The following is a 13,915-nucleotide window of genomic DNA, read 5'->3' on the forward strand; positions in this document are numbered from 1 at the left end:
CCAAAATAGTATTAAATTTATTTCAACAGGCCATCTGAGCTATTCAGTTTTGTTATGAGCTGATGAAAATCCATCATCAGCCAATGACAGACCCTGCCTTTCCCTCACTCCAATTTAAGGTCTGAGCACAAGCAGCTGCAGCATTCATGTCAAAAGTCAGGCGCGTCGCAGGCAAGTTTTCCTCTACTAAGATTAAAATTTGGCCTCTGTTTCTACAGCCCAGAGTCACCCATCAGGAAACTTGCTCTCTTGTCACCTTTCCCAGGGAAGAGCCATTTATTCCATCAGAGAGGTGTGTTAAGGACCCTGAAGGCAGACACACTCTGGCTCTGATCTCATCTGTCCCCACAGACTAATGAGAACCAGACTTGATCTGAACTTGACCTAAAGGCCACAGGGAAGAGTGATGGCTGCCTGAGACTCATTCCCTGAACTGTGCCTTTCCTTGTATGCAATGGAGACTTCAGGAGGGATTATTCCCCAAAATCTACTTCCTCTGTCTCTCTGCCACTGTCACCATATGGCATTTGTAGTCTGCTCTACCAGAATCTATGACAAAATGCAGTGTTTGGTAATTACCTTGGGGGAGTTAAAATGTGGATAATCTATGCCCACTGTATCGAGTCTCTGGAGAGAGGACCAGACAATCTGGAGGTTGGAAAGACTCCTTGGGTGATTCTGATGCAACTAAATAACATGGACAGAATGATAAAGAATCTGAGTGTGTTCTACAACTTGCTTGTTTTGTGAATTTGGGAAAATTACTCTCTTAGAACCTCTGCTTTCTCATCTATAAAACCATGACCATAATATCTGAATTCCTACAACAATTGTGGAATTCAACTGAAGCCCACAGTAAATCAATAAGCGTTAGTTATTATTATTTACCATGATGATAATAATAGTCTTATGTACATAGTGGCTTGGTGAAGAAACGATGGATTTTGGAGTAAAACTGAATTCAAATTCCAAATTCAGTATCTGTGGCTTCCAAGAGATCAGGACTATTCCCTTTCAGAAAAATGCATAGGTTGAGTGCCTACTGTGTGTGTACCATTGTAACACCTGGGCAGATAGTGAAGAACGAGATAAATAAGTTGCTTTCTTACTTTCCTGGCATTTCCCGTCCAGGGAGGAAACAATAACAAAACATACATGAGAGACACACAGACACACACGCACAGATACTGAAAAGCCTACGAAGAAAATAAAGCAGATATTTGACTAGAAGTTTCTAAGGCTAGGTGGGAGATACTTTGGATGAGGTAGCCCAGAACATTCCCTAAGGAGACTGCATTTGAGCAGATCTTGAATGATAAGGGGGAGGTAGCCACGTGGAAGAAAGTTTTTGTACATGCACTCAAACACGGCTTATCACTAGTGACCTTAATCTTGGCCACTGGGTTAAGGTAATATTTGTCAGGTTTCTTCTGTGTAAAGTTACCATGTGCCCCCATCCATACTCTATTCTGTGGAAGTGAGTGACTAGTTTCAGGCCACTTTCTTCCAGCGATATTATCCCAGAAGAAATCTCCTTCAAATGACAAATAGGCAAGAACAGTCCAACAAGAAAAGGGTTGGATGCAAGCCGGTAGAAGAAAACTCCCATCCTGAATTACACTTTGGATGATCTTAAATTTACATAAGATAAGCATCTTGACTGCATTATCATCATAAAACCTCAGACAAGCTATTTCCTGATCTTATTGAGGCTTGCTAAAGTGGAAATCCTTGTAATTCTTAAAGGCTGCTTTATTTCTGCCCATCAGTTCCTGTGAAATGAGATGTTTCTCTGACTCAGCACTTAGGACATAGTTGGACAAACCACAGATACGGTCTCTGCCACAGGTGCATTGCTCTCAGACTAGACATCCAGCTGTCACCTGCCTGCATAGCAGAAACCAGGTGAGCCAGGCACAGTCAAGAAACACTGAGTAAAATTCACACAAAGCAAAATCTAACTATGAATGTGCGTTTACCTGTTCTCTCATAGTCTCAACCCAGCCCTATAATTTTGGAAATCGAATCGCCTTTTCCCCTAACTATTGAATTATGTTTTAAAAGTGCTAGATTAATGGTTCTCAACTTTATTTCCTAGAGGACTAGTTAAAGCACAGGTGGCTGAACCCCATTCCAGAACTTCTGATTCACGAGTTCTGGGGTGCAGTGCAAGAAATTACATTTCTAGCAAGTTCTCCACTGACGTTGGTGCTGCTGGTTCGAGAATCACACTTTGATAACCACTGTCCTAGATAAATCATTTGTTTCTAAGTCTTTTTATTTAAAAAAAAAGAGAAGAAAACTCTGGTTTTGGTATTTTAATGAGTTTAAGTTTTCAAAGGTTATAGTTTTTAAGAAGATATATGTGACTGGATGCTGTCGGGGAACAGGGGTGGGGAAAAGGCAAGAGCCCGCTCTCAGTTTGGGACAACTCTCAGGGCTGACCCAGCGTCTGAGTTCACTGGGAGCCTGGCTAGGGCCTAAGTTGTGATAGGGTTCAGGACACACTAAAGTGTGACAGGAGTGATTGTGACCTCTGCCTGCTTCACCCTTCTCCTCCCAAACATGTCATAAACTCTTCTCTAAGAGGTACCCTCCCTATACCCAGAGGAAAGGAGTATCTTCATCTCCAAAGACAAAGGGACACCAAAAAGAATCTAAACAAACAGACCTTCTAAAATTCCCCCAGTTTACCACAATGACCTCTACCCCTTATCCTATCCTATTCCTCCAAAATAAGCACCCTTTGTCAAGCCTGGCATAAAAACACATAGGTCTGTCTCTTTGGGGTTTCACTTCCTAATGAAGGCTCCCGTGTCACATAAAACACGTATCAAATACATTTCTGTGCTTTTCTCCTGTTAATCTGTCTCATTTTAATGTTCAGACCTGGCCGAGGACCCTCAGAGGATTGAGGGAAACTTTTTCCTTCTCAACGGTTGCAGATGCTTTGCAGTGCAAACGCTCTCTGCTCCATCCTGTTTCCTTCACTCTCCCAAATGTGTTTCTCTCCAGAGTATTCCCCAATGTGCTTTCTGCACAGAGATGTGTGCCTCAACCCAGGGATGAAAACTGATCAACACTTGAATGGGTGGTGACAGTTTCACGTGTGATTGTTGGTTGGTGTTTAAGGTTGCACAAACAGACGCTGAATTCCTGCCACCCTGACAATTGGTTGTAATCAAGTTCTACATAAACTCACTTTCACAGATCATCCTAGTTTGGCTCAAAATAGAGTAAAATCAAAATTCTTAGCTGGTGGTATTATTTTTACTCATATCTTCTGAAAAAAAACAAAATAAATGTTGTATATTCCTATAAACTACTTCCCACCACTGCTGACTTTACTCTGTATAGAGACTGAGCAGTTTAATCATCTGCCTTAATTTAAAAAATGAAAGTTGATGAGAAATTTTAAATAACATATTAGGCATATTGATTGGTTTTTAAAAATATGAAAAGCATTTTCACATTCTAAACAACTCTTGGTGTGTCAATGCTCCCCAGCAAATATATTTGACTACTCATTTGGTTGAAGAATTTAGTTTGTGTTAATTGCATTCATATTTATCATTTGCCTTTCAAAGATATTTTTGTCTATTAAAAAGGCTGTTTTATATGCCAGCCACTGTGACCTGTGTGTGACCACAAATCTCTCCCTCAAAAAGCAGCTGACCTCTGCTATTCTTTCCTCTTTCTCATTTTTTCCCTGAAAGCAGGTGTTGCATCTGTCACTACTTGGCTACAGTGGACTGTGCTAATTAAAACTTATAAATTACATCCATGTGGCATTGCCTGTCTCCTGTGAGGCCGTCCTATTTGTTTGTTATGCTACATGCGAGTAGGGTTAAAGAGGGCCACCAATTTTGCATAAACACAGACCTAAATGTTTGAAGGCCGGAGAGCATGTACTGCATTTCTTTGTATTCCCCACTGTGTTTTTCTGTAACTGGGGGTCCATGTGTACTTGTTGAATGATCTGAATCGTCAAGGGAAGGATTTTGTACACATCGCATAGCGCAGTTTAGGGAGCAAAGGAGGTTAGCTGTAAGACCACAGCAAACATGTAATCACTGATGGTTTGGGGAACAAAAATTTGATCTTACATTTTTCTCCATTGCCATAAAAGTTGTACTGCTTGTGATCCCTCCTTCAGCACTTTGCTTCAAGTTGGCTAACAGTTATCTGACTGAGGCAAGTACCCTATGTGCATGTTTAGTATTTGAGAACAAATTACTTCATTTCCTCTCCAAGTGAACGTATTTGAAGCATAAAAATCCCAGTTCTTTAGCAAGGCATTGGTCATGGGGTGGTGTGCTTTGAGAGGTGGGTAATTAAGCTATTTAATTGTCTTTCCTAATCTGTTCTGGCCAACCAACCAATATATGGACTTATATATTTCAATCAAATATTCATATCAACCTCTTGAATGTTATCTAATAGCAATCATTAGCAGCACTACAAATGATTAATTGAATCTTAAAGGCTGACATGGTCGAAAATTAGATAACCCTCTTATTAGTGCCAATAAGTATGATAAACCTGTTCTAGAACAAAGGAAACTTAGCTTTGTTCCCCAAATTGCTTTCAGTGTAACACTTGCTTAGAAAGAAGACAACAAAATGACAATGGGAGGCAAGTATTGAATCTTTAAAAATCTTAACTTTTTATTATAAAATTTGTAATCGATTGCTAAAAATTTATATCCCATGGCCTAAGACACACACTGGAAAAACAAAAACAAAAACGTAAGTACTACAGTTAGACTTTTGCTGTAACCAAAAGGAAAAATAAAAGTCTTGTACCTCTTGTACTAACTAAATCCAGGCAATAGTGCAGCAATAACTGGTCAAAATGTCAAGGTTCAAAGAGCCTGCTTGCTTCCATTTGGATTTAATTATAATTTATTTGAGAATCAACTCTTTTCCTGACCTGATATTTTTCAATGCTTGTTGAATTAATCTTTTAAGAAAGGATTAACAGATGTCGATTGAAGTATTCAATCAAGGCTAATTTTGAAACACTATCTATCATATTTGACAAGATTTGTATCAGTTGAAGTCATCTATCAAACCTTCAAATCTAGTGATAATAAGTTACAAAAGCCACCAATATAACCCACCTGATTTAGCAAATTCTTATTTATAATGCACTGCATTTTTAAAAGTTCATGCAGTGTAGTAGAGTGTGATCTGAGCTGGGCCAGGAACCAGCTACAGAAACAAAGGCGAATCACTCAAGCTCTCTAAGCCTCTACAAATTCATTTCAAAATTGGGAAGAATAAGAGCTACTCTAAGTTCATCGGCTTGTTTTAAGAAATTAATAGAATAGAACTTTTGAAGTATTGGACAAGATTTATGCAACTATACAAGTCTCTGATAATCTAATATCATAGTTTTCTATAACACTGTAAAACTAGAGAATTTTATCATCTACAAAACCACATGTTTTGTAAATTTTTACTCTAAGACATTTCTTACATACATAAAATTTCCTTGCAGTTATACTTCTCTTTTTAAGCCTCAAGCATCCCTAATGTTCTTGACAAGTTAGTGGTAAATGAGGCAGTAAGGCTTGGTCTTCATGATAACTGAATAATGGAAATTGCCCTTATTGCAGAAACCACATAAAGCTTAGTGTTCTAAATATTGTAAGCATCCTGATGACTTTGAAAGTATAGTATTGAATCTATCTACCCCACCAAATAAAATCGTCAACACATTGTTTTCCCAATAATCACATTCACACCAAAAGGCAAGTGTCCACAGAACTTTATGTACTTTTTTGCAACTTCCTGTGAGTCTATGATTACTTCAAAATAGAAAGTTGAGAAATAAAGCAAAAACAAAAGCAAAAACTCAAGTTCCTAAAAGAGAGTACCATCCTGAAATAAAAATCAGTATAAACTAGTGAAAATTTTAAATTACTTAATATTTTAATGAGGTACAATTATATTGTTTTTTAGAATATTCACTAACTTGAAAAATTTCTTAAGTTGAAGACTTCTGGAACTTCTGAATTAGAATTGGATTCCAACTGGAATCCAAGAATGATGTCATGATTACCAGGTTATCAATTGATATTCCAGTAATGAGGCATCGAATTAAGCCAATTTGTCCTATATAAGTAAACTATATAAGTAAACTTTTGAAAGGAGTTGTTCATATTTATCTTAGTTAGTTCTAAAAAATTTCATCTGAGTGAATCCTTGAGCTTTGGAGGCAAGGGAGAAAGAAGAACTCTTGCTACTCTTGTCCTTTCATCATTTTTTTTTCTTCTAACCTTAATGTACCTATTCCTCTAGTTGTATCCTCTTGAATTTGATAGTGATGAGGGTGAAAGGTGGTTACTATAATCTTCATGATTAACTATGGTCTTTGCAATACTTGAGAATAGAATAAAGCCTTAGTATGTTGTTTTGGCAAAATTCCTAGTACAAAAGTGTACTAAATGTAACTTTTCGTATTTTTTTCAGAGTCTAGTCTGAAAAACAAAACACTAAATACCCAGTACTCACCCATTCCAAAGTATGGTGTTAACTCACCTAGGCATAGGATTGAGTTATTACTGTTATTGTTGTTGTTGTTAAGCTTGAATGAAACCAGGGTATACCGTCACCCTATTAATAGATCACTAAAACCTGGTTTTGCAACCCTTTGTTCATCTTGCATGTTGAAAATATTATGAAGTGTGGCTAGAGCTGGAAAATCCAGAGAAATAACTACACTGGAGCAAGCGGCAATCCATAAAGAGCAAGGCTAAGGGGCATGTTTTCCATGAACCAGATATAAGGCAGATGAAGGCAGATGTTGAACCTGACTCAGGGCTGCCAGAGGGGGGACACTTAAAGTTGGATAGCCAGAAAATGCCTGCCCGTACCAGAAGAACTCCCAGAGAATCTCTCTGGAGTTATATCAACAGCCCACAAAAATGGGTGTCAGTACACTGACACCATCAGTGCTGTATCTGTCATGTAAGACATTTTCTGCTCCTTCTCTCAACTCCATTTATGCTCTTCCTAACCCTATGGGACCCCAAAGGAGAGTTAGGGAGTGAATTAAGAGATGAAATGAGGGAAGAGTAAGGCAGCCAACCATGCATCTGCATGTGGTATAAATTTCCAAGGACGAAGCTGGTTTGGCCCAATGATAGGCATGCAGAAGGCACTCCACAGATTTGGTTTGAAGGCATTCTCTCTTTGTTCATCCTTTTTCTTTTATCTTATATCTGTGCTTTGCTTCTATGCAACTTTTTATCATTAATGCTATTTTTCTCATCCTTATCCATTTTTTACTTTATCAGAAGGAAACACTTTAGTGGTATCATCGAGCCTTTATAGAGTATCAATACCTGCCCATCTGACTATCTAAACTGGATGCAATTTCACATAAGGCCAGAAATCTCATGAGAAGACTGAGCTTCAAAGGGAAGCACTGAATCAATGAACTGAGAGTTGAGATGGAACGTATCAAGAAAATGAAGGTTCCTGAAGCTGCAGACAGACCCGGCAGACTTGAAACCTGACTTCGCAATTTTGGATCTTATTATGTATGAACAGTCTTTAGCGTATTTTGGCCTCAGTTCCTGCCTCATATGCTGTTGTGAAACTTAAAGAGTTCATATAAATGAATAGCACAGTTACCGGTTTGGGAAGCCCTCTCTGCATCCCTGTCAGTCTGGTCTTCAGTCCATGTCTTCAGAACCCACATATTAATGGCATATTAAGGATAGAGAGGAGAAAATGTACATTCTGTAGGTAAATATTTATGAAACAAGACAGATACTGAAAGCTACTGGAGAAGTAAGAGATGATATTTCAGAAGAATCATGTCAACTTAAGGTCATACTATTCCATGGTACATGGACATGCTTCAGAAAAATTAGAAAAGAAACAAAAGTGTCTATAATAATCATTCTCTCTTTTTCCCCTTCCCTCACTTTAGGAAGGTACCAAGGTTTTTGTTTATTTGTTTTGTTTTGTTTTTGATTTTTAAATTCTTCCCCTGGGAAAAAGAATTTGACCAACAAATTCTCCAGGAGATATAATAATGATGGAATTCACAATATGATCTTTCCCAGAATACTTGAGTTTAATTAAAAAAATGACTTCTGAGATAAAAGTTTCAAGTTTTAATCGTGTAATTTGAGCCATTTGAAGGCAGCTGGGGAGGAGTTATAGAAGCAGGAGAGCTTTCCTTTCACCCTGAAGTCATTGGAATAGTAGTCACTTGCTTTGACCTCAGGTGAGGCTAGTCCCAAAAGACAAAAGACTTAGTATTCTAGTGTCAAACAGGCCTCCTCCACTTAATAAATATGCGCCTCAGTTAATCTGTCTAAATCTGCTTCCTCATCTGCAAATTCTCTGTTACCTTCCTCAAGGAAATAATGAATTAATAACAAAAGATCTTAGCCTGTTCCTAACACACAGTAAATTCTTGATAAAAATTAGCTTTTTCTCAAAAATATCAGCATTCAAAGGACCATGGGAAGAGTGACCCAAAGGAGATTAGAACTGAAGCTTTATGGGGAAAAGGGAAGGAGAGAGTTGAGACATGGGGCAGTCAGGAGAAGAAATCTAGAAGGTATGAAAGTGACCAGTGAAGCACTGAGCTCCTTTACCTGACATCGTCCACGTCACCCACTCCCTGACTGTGGCAGATGTAAGAGGACTTTTGCCTGGTTCAAATAATCTGAATCTATTTGCAAGATTAACTCTAGGGAAGATACAATGCCATTTACCAGCAGGAAAGGTGTACCCAGTGGAATCCTCAGAAAACTGGGAGATTGCACAATAAAGTAAGTGCACCAAACGTTTTCCCATGACATCGTAGGAAAGAATAATTGGGCATATGCTGTGGACAAGGTGGGTGAACTGAGGCTGCCAACGGATTCTCACAAATTTGGAGTGTACTTCATCTGGGCTCATAGATAATCCATGGATAAGCTCTTGATTGAAAGTTACTTTTCTAAAAAGAAAAAAATGTTGTAAAAGATACAAAAATGCTTTACAAAACATGAAGGCAGGTAAGTAGATAGATTTGGAGATGGAAAGCCAGCAGGAGCTCAGACAGCACCCAAGGTGTCTCGACTTTCTCTCTGTCCATCTAATTCATTTTCCCTCCTCTGCCCTGATTTAGTTGATTTTCTTTCTCTTGGCAAATAAGACTGTCATCCCACAGCCCCTGGGTTCCTCTCTCCTGTGCTCAAGAGATAGGCTGCCTGTAAGTCCCGATTCCAGTTTCCCAGGAGAAAGACCAGGTGAGGCCCAATTTAAGTTTCATGTCCACACCTATCTCCAGATTCAGAAATATATGTGTTGCTCAGCTATGTTTGGTCCATATGATTCTTTGGATTACTTTCCATAGGTGCACAAAACATCTAAACTACCCTACCAAATGGCCTGTGATGCAGGATTGTCTTGTCAAACCCGTTCAGCCTTTTGTTTTTCTTCCATCTCAACGAATTTCTGTGCTGTGGTTATTATTTTTACATATTATTTAAGAGAATGATTAATTTAGAAAGCATGAAAAACAGTTTCTTATTTTATTTCAACTTTAAATACTTTTATTGTAATTCATATGTAGGAATGAGCCACTTGATACTTGATTTCCTGAACTAGAAGGCTCATTTTTTTTTTTTTATTTTAAGCTGCTTCAATCTGTATCCAAAAAGAATTGTAAGAAAGTCCATTTGTAAGAAAACCTCTTTCCCAAAACCACTTAAAATACTTGTGTGCTTTTACTAGCAGTGTTCATATTAAAGACAACCTCAGAGTCATTCACCTCACCCTGATATTGTTCTGTAAATCCACACATAGCTATTACCTTTGGAAACCAAGACGTTGTCCTTGTGAATCAGCTTTGGTCTTTTATTTGAAATAACGCCATTGTATATGTCATTTGGGCTTTCATGTGGTTCTATGTGTGCCATTGTTGAAATACATTGACTTTCTTTGTTCTGCCAGTTGAGTTAGAAACTACTCAAGCAAAGATTGGACAAGAGTACCCAAGATGACTCATGTGTAGTGCAATGGTTTGAGATGGGGCAGTTTTTGTAACTTGTAAATGCCAAAGTTATTTCCAGCCATGATGGATGCATTCAAAAAGAGCAGTTCATGTTATGTTCTAATGGTGACTTTTAGTGTATTAAATCTGCAACCTCAGTAATTTGAGGCCCTTCAGCCGCTGTGAGAAGTTGGAGAATCCTAGGGATAGAACAGCGTATGAATGAAGCAACATTTCAAAATATCTTTATGGACCTTCAACTATCATCACATTCTTCTTTACTTTATAACACTTGAGTCTTTTTGCTTTTCCTCTTCTGATTTTAGGTCCTCTAAGTTGGTTTATGTCTAAGGGACAGGAAGTTTGAAATTTTAAACCCCACCCGGTTCGCTGTCCTTTCCCTTTCTGTGATTGTGAGGGGAAGCCGGAAACTTCAGTAACACCATGTTTCAATTATTTTTATTTTAGACCACATGGGCAGAGGCTGTCCACCACTGTTTGACAGGATGTTGCTGTGTCTTCTTGGTAGGGGTCCACTGCCCTTCAAAGAGAGAGATTTGGATTCTTTTGACGCTTAAAAAAAATGTTAGCCACACACACAGACAATACCTCACAGGGATATATGTCTGACTGAGACCTTTTGAATGAGGCACACTTTCCAGTTATATTCTCTTGCTGAAGAGGGGAATATCTTACTTCATGTGAGTTCTAAGAGCTCAGCTTCCTAATATTATGAAAGCTATAGATCCACAGTCTCTTATACAATACTCCTGAGGTCAGAGGTTATTCGGAATTCAGAATTTCTCAGATTGTATGCACTGCATGTTACATAATACCCCAGGTAGATCTGGGCAGAGCTAGAGTAAAGCACATTCATAATTTCCTCCTAATGTGACTAATGAGGATAGCCAAAGATTTAAAATACTCTCACATAAATTCTGGTTGGGATTTCCATAAAATTAGTTCATTTCAGGGCAGATTTTTGCCTCCACTTAGATTATAAAAGCTTTTTGGATTTTAGAATTACCTATATTCATAGATTTCAGGCATATTATAGGTGCCTCCTAAATATAACAGTTATGGAAATGATTGACTAGTTAAATGAATGACTGACTAATTGGATAAATGAGTAAGTGAGAGAATGAATAGTCTTTATCTTATAAGGTAGAAAATAAAGAGGATAAAATATTTTATGATTTAATAGGATGTCTAAATGTGGAAACGAACTTTAAAGGGGAGGGTGTCCCAAGTGATGAGGTGACTTATTATCCTAGCTCATCACTGCACACAGCACTTGGGACCAGGGTACTCAGGCTTCATATTCGAAGCCTGAAAGCTATACATCCTCAGCTTGCTCCTATTTCCTAGCTTCCTAACCTTTCTCCTTAGACCTTTATGTGACTATCTACTACAGGTTATATTTTCACCCAGAAAAACATGTTATATAGGAAAATAGATGGTTGCGAGTACAGGCTTTTCTTCTACAGAAACAAATGTTGCTTATTTTGAAGAGATTTTGTCAGTATTTAGTCATTAAAAAAGGCCTCTTGGTATGTAAAATTTGTCACACTCCATGCGATTCTTTCACTTAAAGAGTGTTCTGCATATTTAAAGGGCTGTTATGCTTTGGAGATTTATTGTATTGTATGTTTGATACTATTAAGAAAAAAGAAGATGACTAGAAAACGAAAATACACTGGAACAAGTTACCTTCACCTTGAAGAATTCTTGTATGCCTTTAAACTGCCTTTCACCTGATTGCCTATGAATAGGGACTTCCCCTCTGCCTAGTCAGCAAGTGAGTTATTCCAGAGCTGCCATATTTCCAGATTTTCCAAGGACTGTCTTGGATTACACCTACTGTCTCAGCCTATTTATTCATAGTGTTCCCTCCCATTCTCAAAAAATCCTACTTTGGATGAAAAATTATATAATCACCTTAATTAATAAAAATTCTTGTAATTTTGGTTAAAAATCTCATGTTTTCCCAGAAAATTCATTCCTTCTCTCAGCCTTACTATTCTATCACACAATGGACATTTTAGCTTTAAGTGACTGTATTAAACTCAATTTTCTAAACAACACTTAGCTTTCTATGGAGAGGATTAGAAAGTCATTTTAATCCATTTTTAAAGTAGGTTGGCATTTCCCCCCACCCCAGATCGGGGGGAAAAGCCTCTTTCTTCACTCACAGGAGCTTTTAGAATATGTTTTTACCACGTACCAATGTCTTCACTAAAGCACCAATTTCCCCTTGGAAACAAAGCCATTGGAACTCCAATAAGTTCAATGTGACAGAGGCATTGCACACTCCTAAAATGTTTGCATTGCAAAACCACATGAAAAACATCTTCTTTCCCACTAGCCAGCATGTTTCAGCATCCCCACAGTCTGCTGAGATTAATAGAGGGGTAAAAGTCATAAGTTCAACACCGAGTCTATTTATTAAGGAGGGAGGTGAAGAGAAATAAGTGCTGGGAAGGAGCTGTTGAGAGACAGGATTGCTCTGTTGCTGATAAAACAGAGAAAAAAAAAATTTCACTAAGAAGAAAGCAAGGATTAGCTAAACAGATTGATGTTTCCACTGTTATCTACAGTCTATACATATATGTTTATTAGCATGATAAATGAATAAAACATTCAACAGTGGGAGGGGGGTGGGCAGAGTAACAGTAGCACAGGTATTTCTTTCTTTCTAAAAAGAAAAATTATTTTGGCTTTCCACATGCCACTAGATGGCTTCAATCCCTGTATCCATATTTCATGATTAAAACTGGAAAATGGACCCACTGGCTAAACTTCCTGGCTCTCAGAAACACATCCATTTACTACTAAACAGATTAATTGCCTTACCTGGAGTGGGAGACAGATGGATTTAACTATATGGATTTTACCATTAAAACCAACAGAATGAGGCTTTGTTCAAAAGAAGGGAGTTTCCTCAACATGAATATCTATGTGGAATCATTCCAGACCTCAACACTCCATGTTTGAGTCTGGTAGGACTTGCAGACGAATATTGGCTGGTAATAACTACTGTCCCATTAGCTTTAGTGGCACAAGAGCAGTACTATCCGAAATCCTCTTGACAGATCCTAAAACATTTTCATGAATACCAGAACCAACAGGCACCCAAGGTAATGATCAAACAAACAAAACAAAATCGTACAAAAAAAAAAGCAGCACTGCTCCAAAAGAGATGCATGCTTTCTCTTTGTTTTAAAATGAGACAAAAACAATCTCCCAACCATTCTAGTCTCCCAAGAATCTCATGCCTTTAGACCTGGCTGGGAAGACAGATTAGTGATATAACGACCATGCTTTACTAACTCAAAACTAGAAACACATTGTTTGTTAAAAATAAGTCGACAATCAGAATACGAAAACACAGGGCTATGCAAGAAAATTCCAGACATGTGGTGATCTCAGATTGAGGTCTTTTTGTCCAAACACATCATTTTTTTTAAAGGGGGAAACTGAGATGACTCAAGCAGCTACGTATTGACTAGTCTGGAATCAGGAATCGTGTTCCCCAGTTTACTGAGCCTTTCTCTCCTTTATCCTTCATTCCAAAAAAAGAAAAAAAAAAATCCAAGTACCAATGCCATGAATATATCAAGTAATCAGAGCCATAAGGAGAAGAAAATAATGTTCACAGTCAGGAAAAATGCAAAGGTAGCTCCTGGCTGTAAATACAAGAGAGAAAAACTAGAATAGGATGATTTTCTCCTCAGACACAGCAGGAAAATTATCTAAGAGGAAGTCAAAACTATGCAAATGTGATTGAGTGCTGAATGCAAAGAACTTTGTTTGAAAGAGATTCTGAGCAGGAGCTGGTGGCTGGGGTCTTACTGAACTGCTTGGTAGGTTCCATGCAGCTAAGGGAAAAGACATTCTTAGTTCTTAGTGG

This window comes from Globicephala melas, chromosome 2 (assembly GCF_963455315.2).
Source record: "Globicephala melas chromosome 2, mGloMel1.2, whole genome shotgun sequence".
Taxonomy (NCBI): domain Eukaryota; kingdom Metazoa; phylum Chordata; class Mammalia; order Artiodactyla; family Delphinidae; genus Globicephala; species Globicephala melas.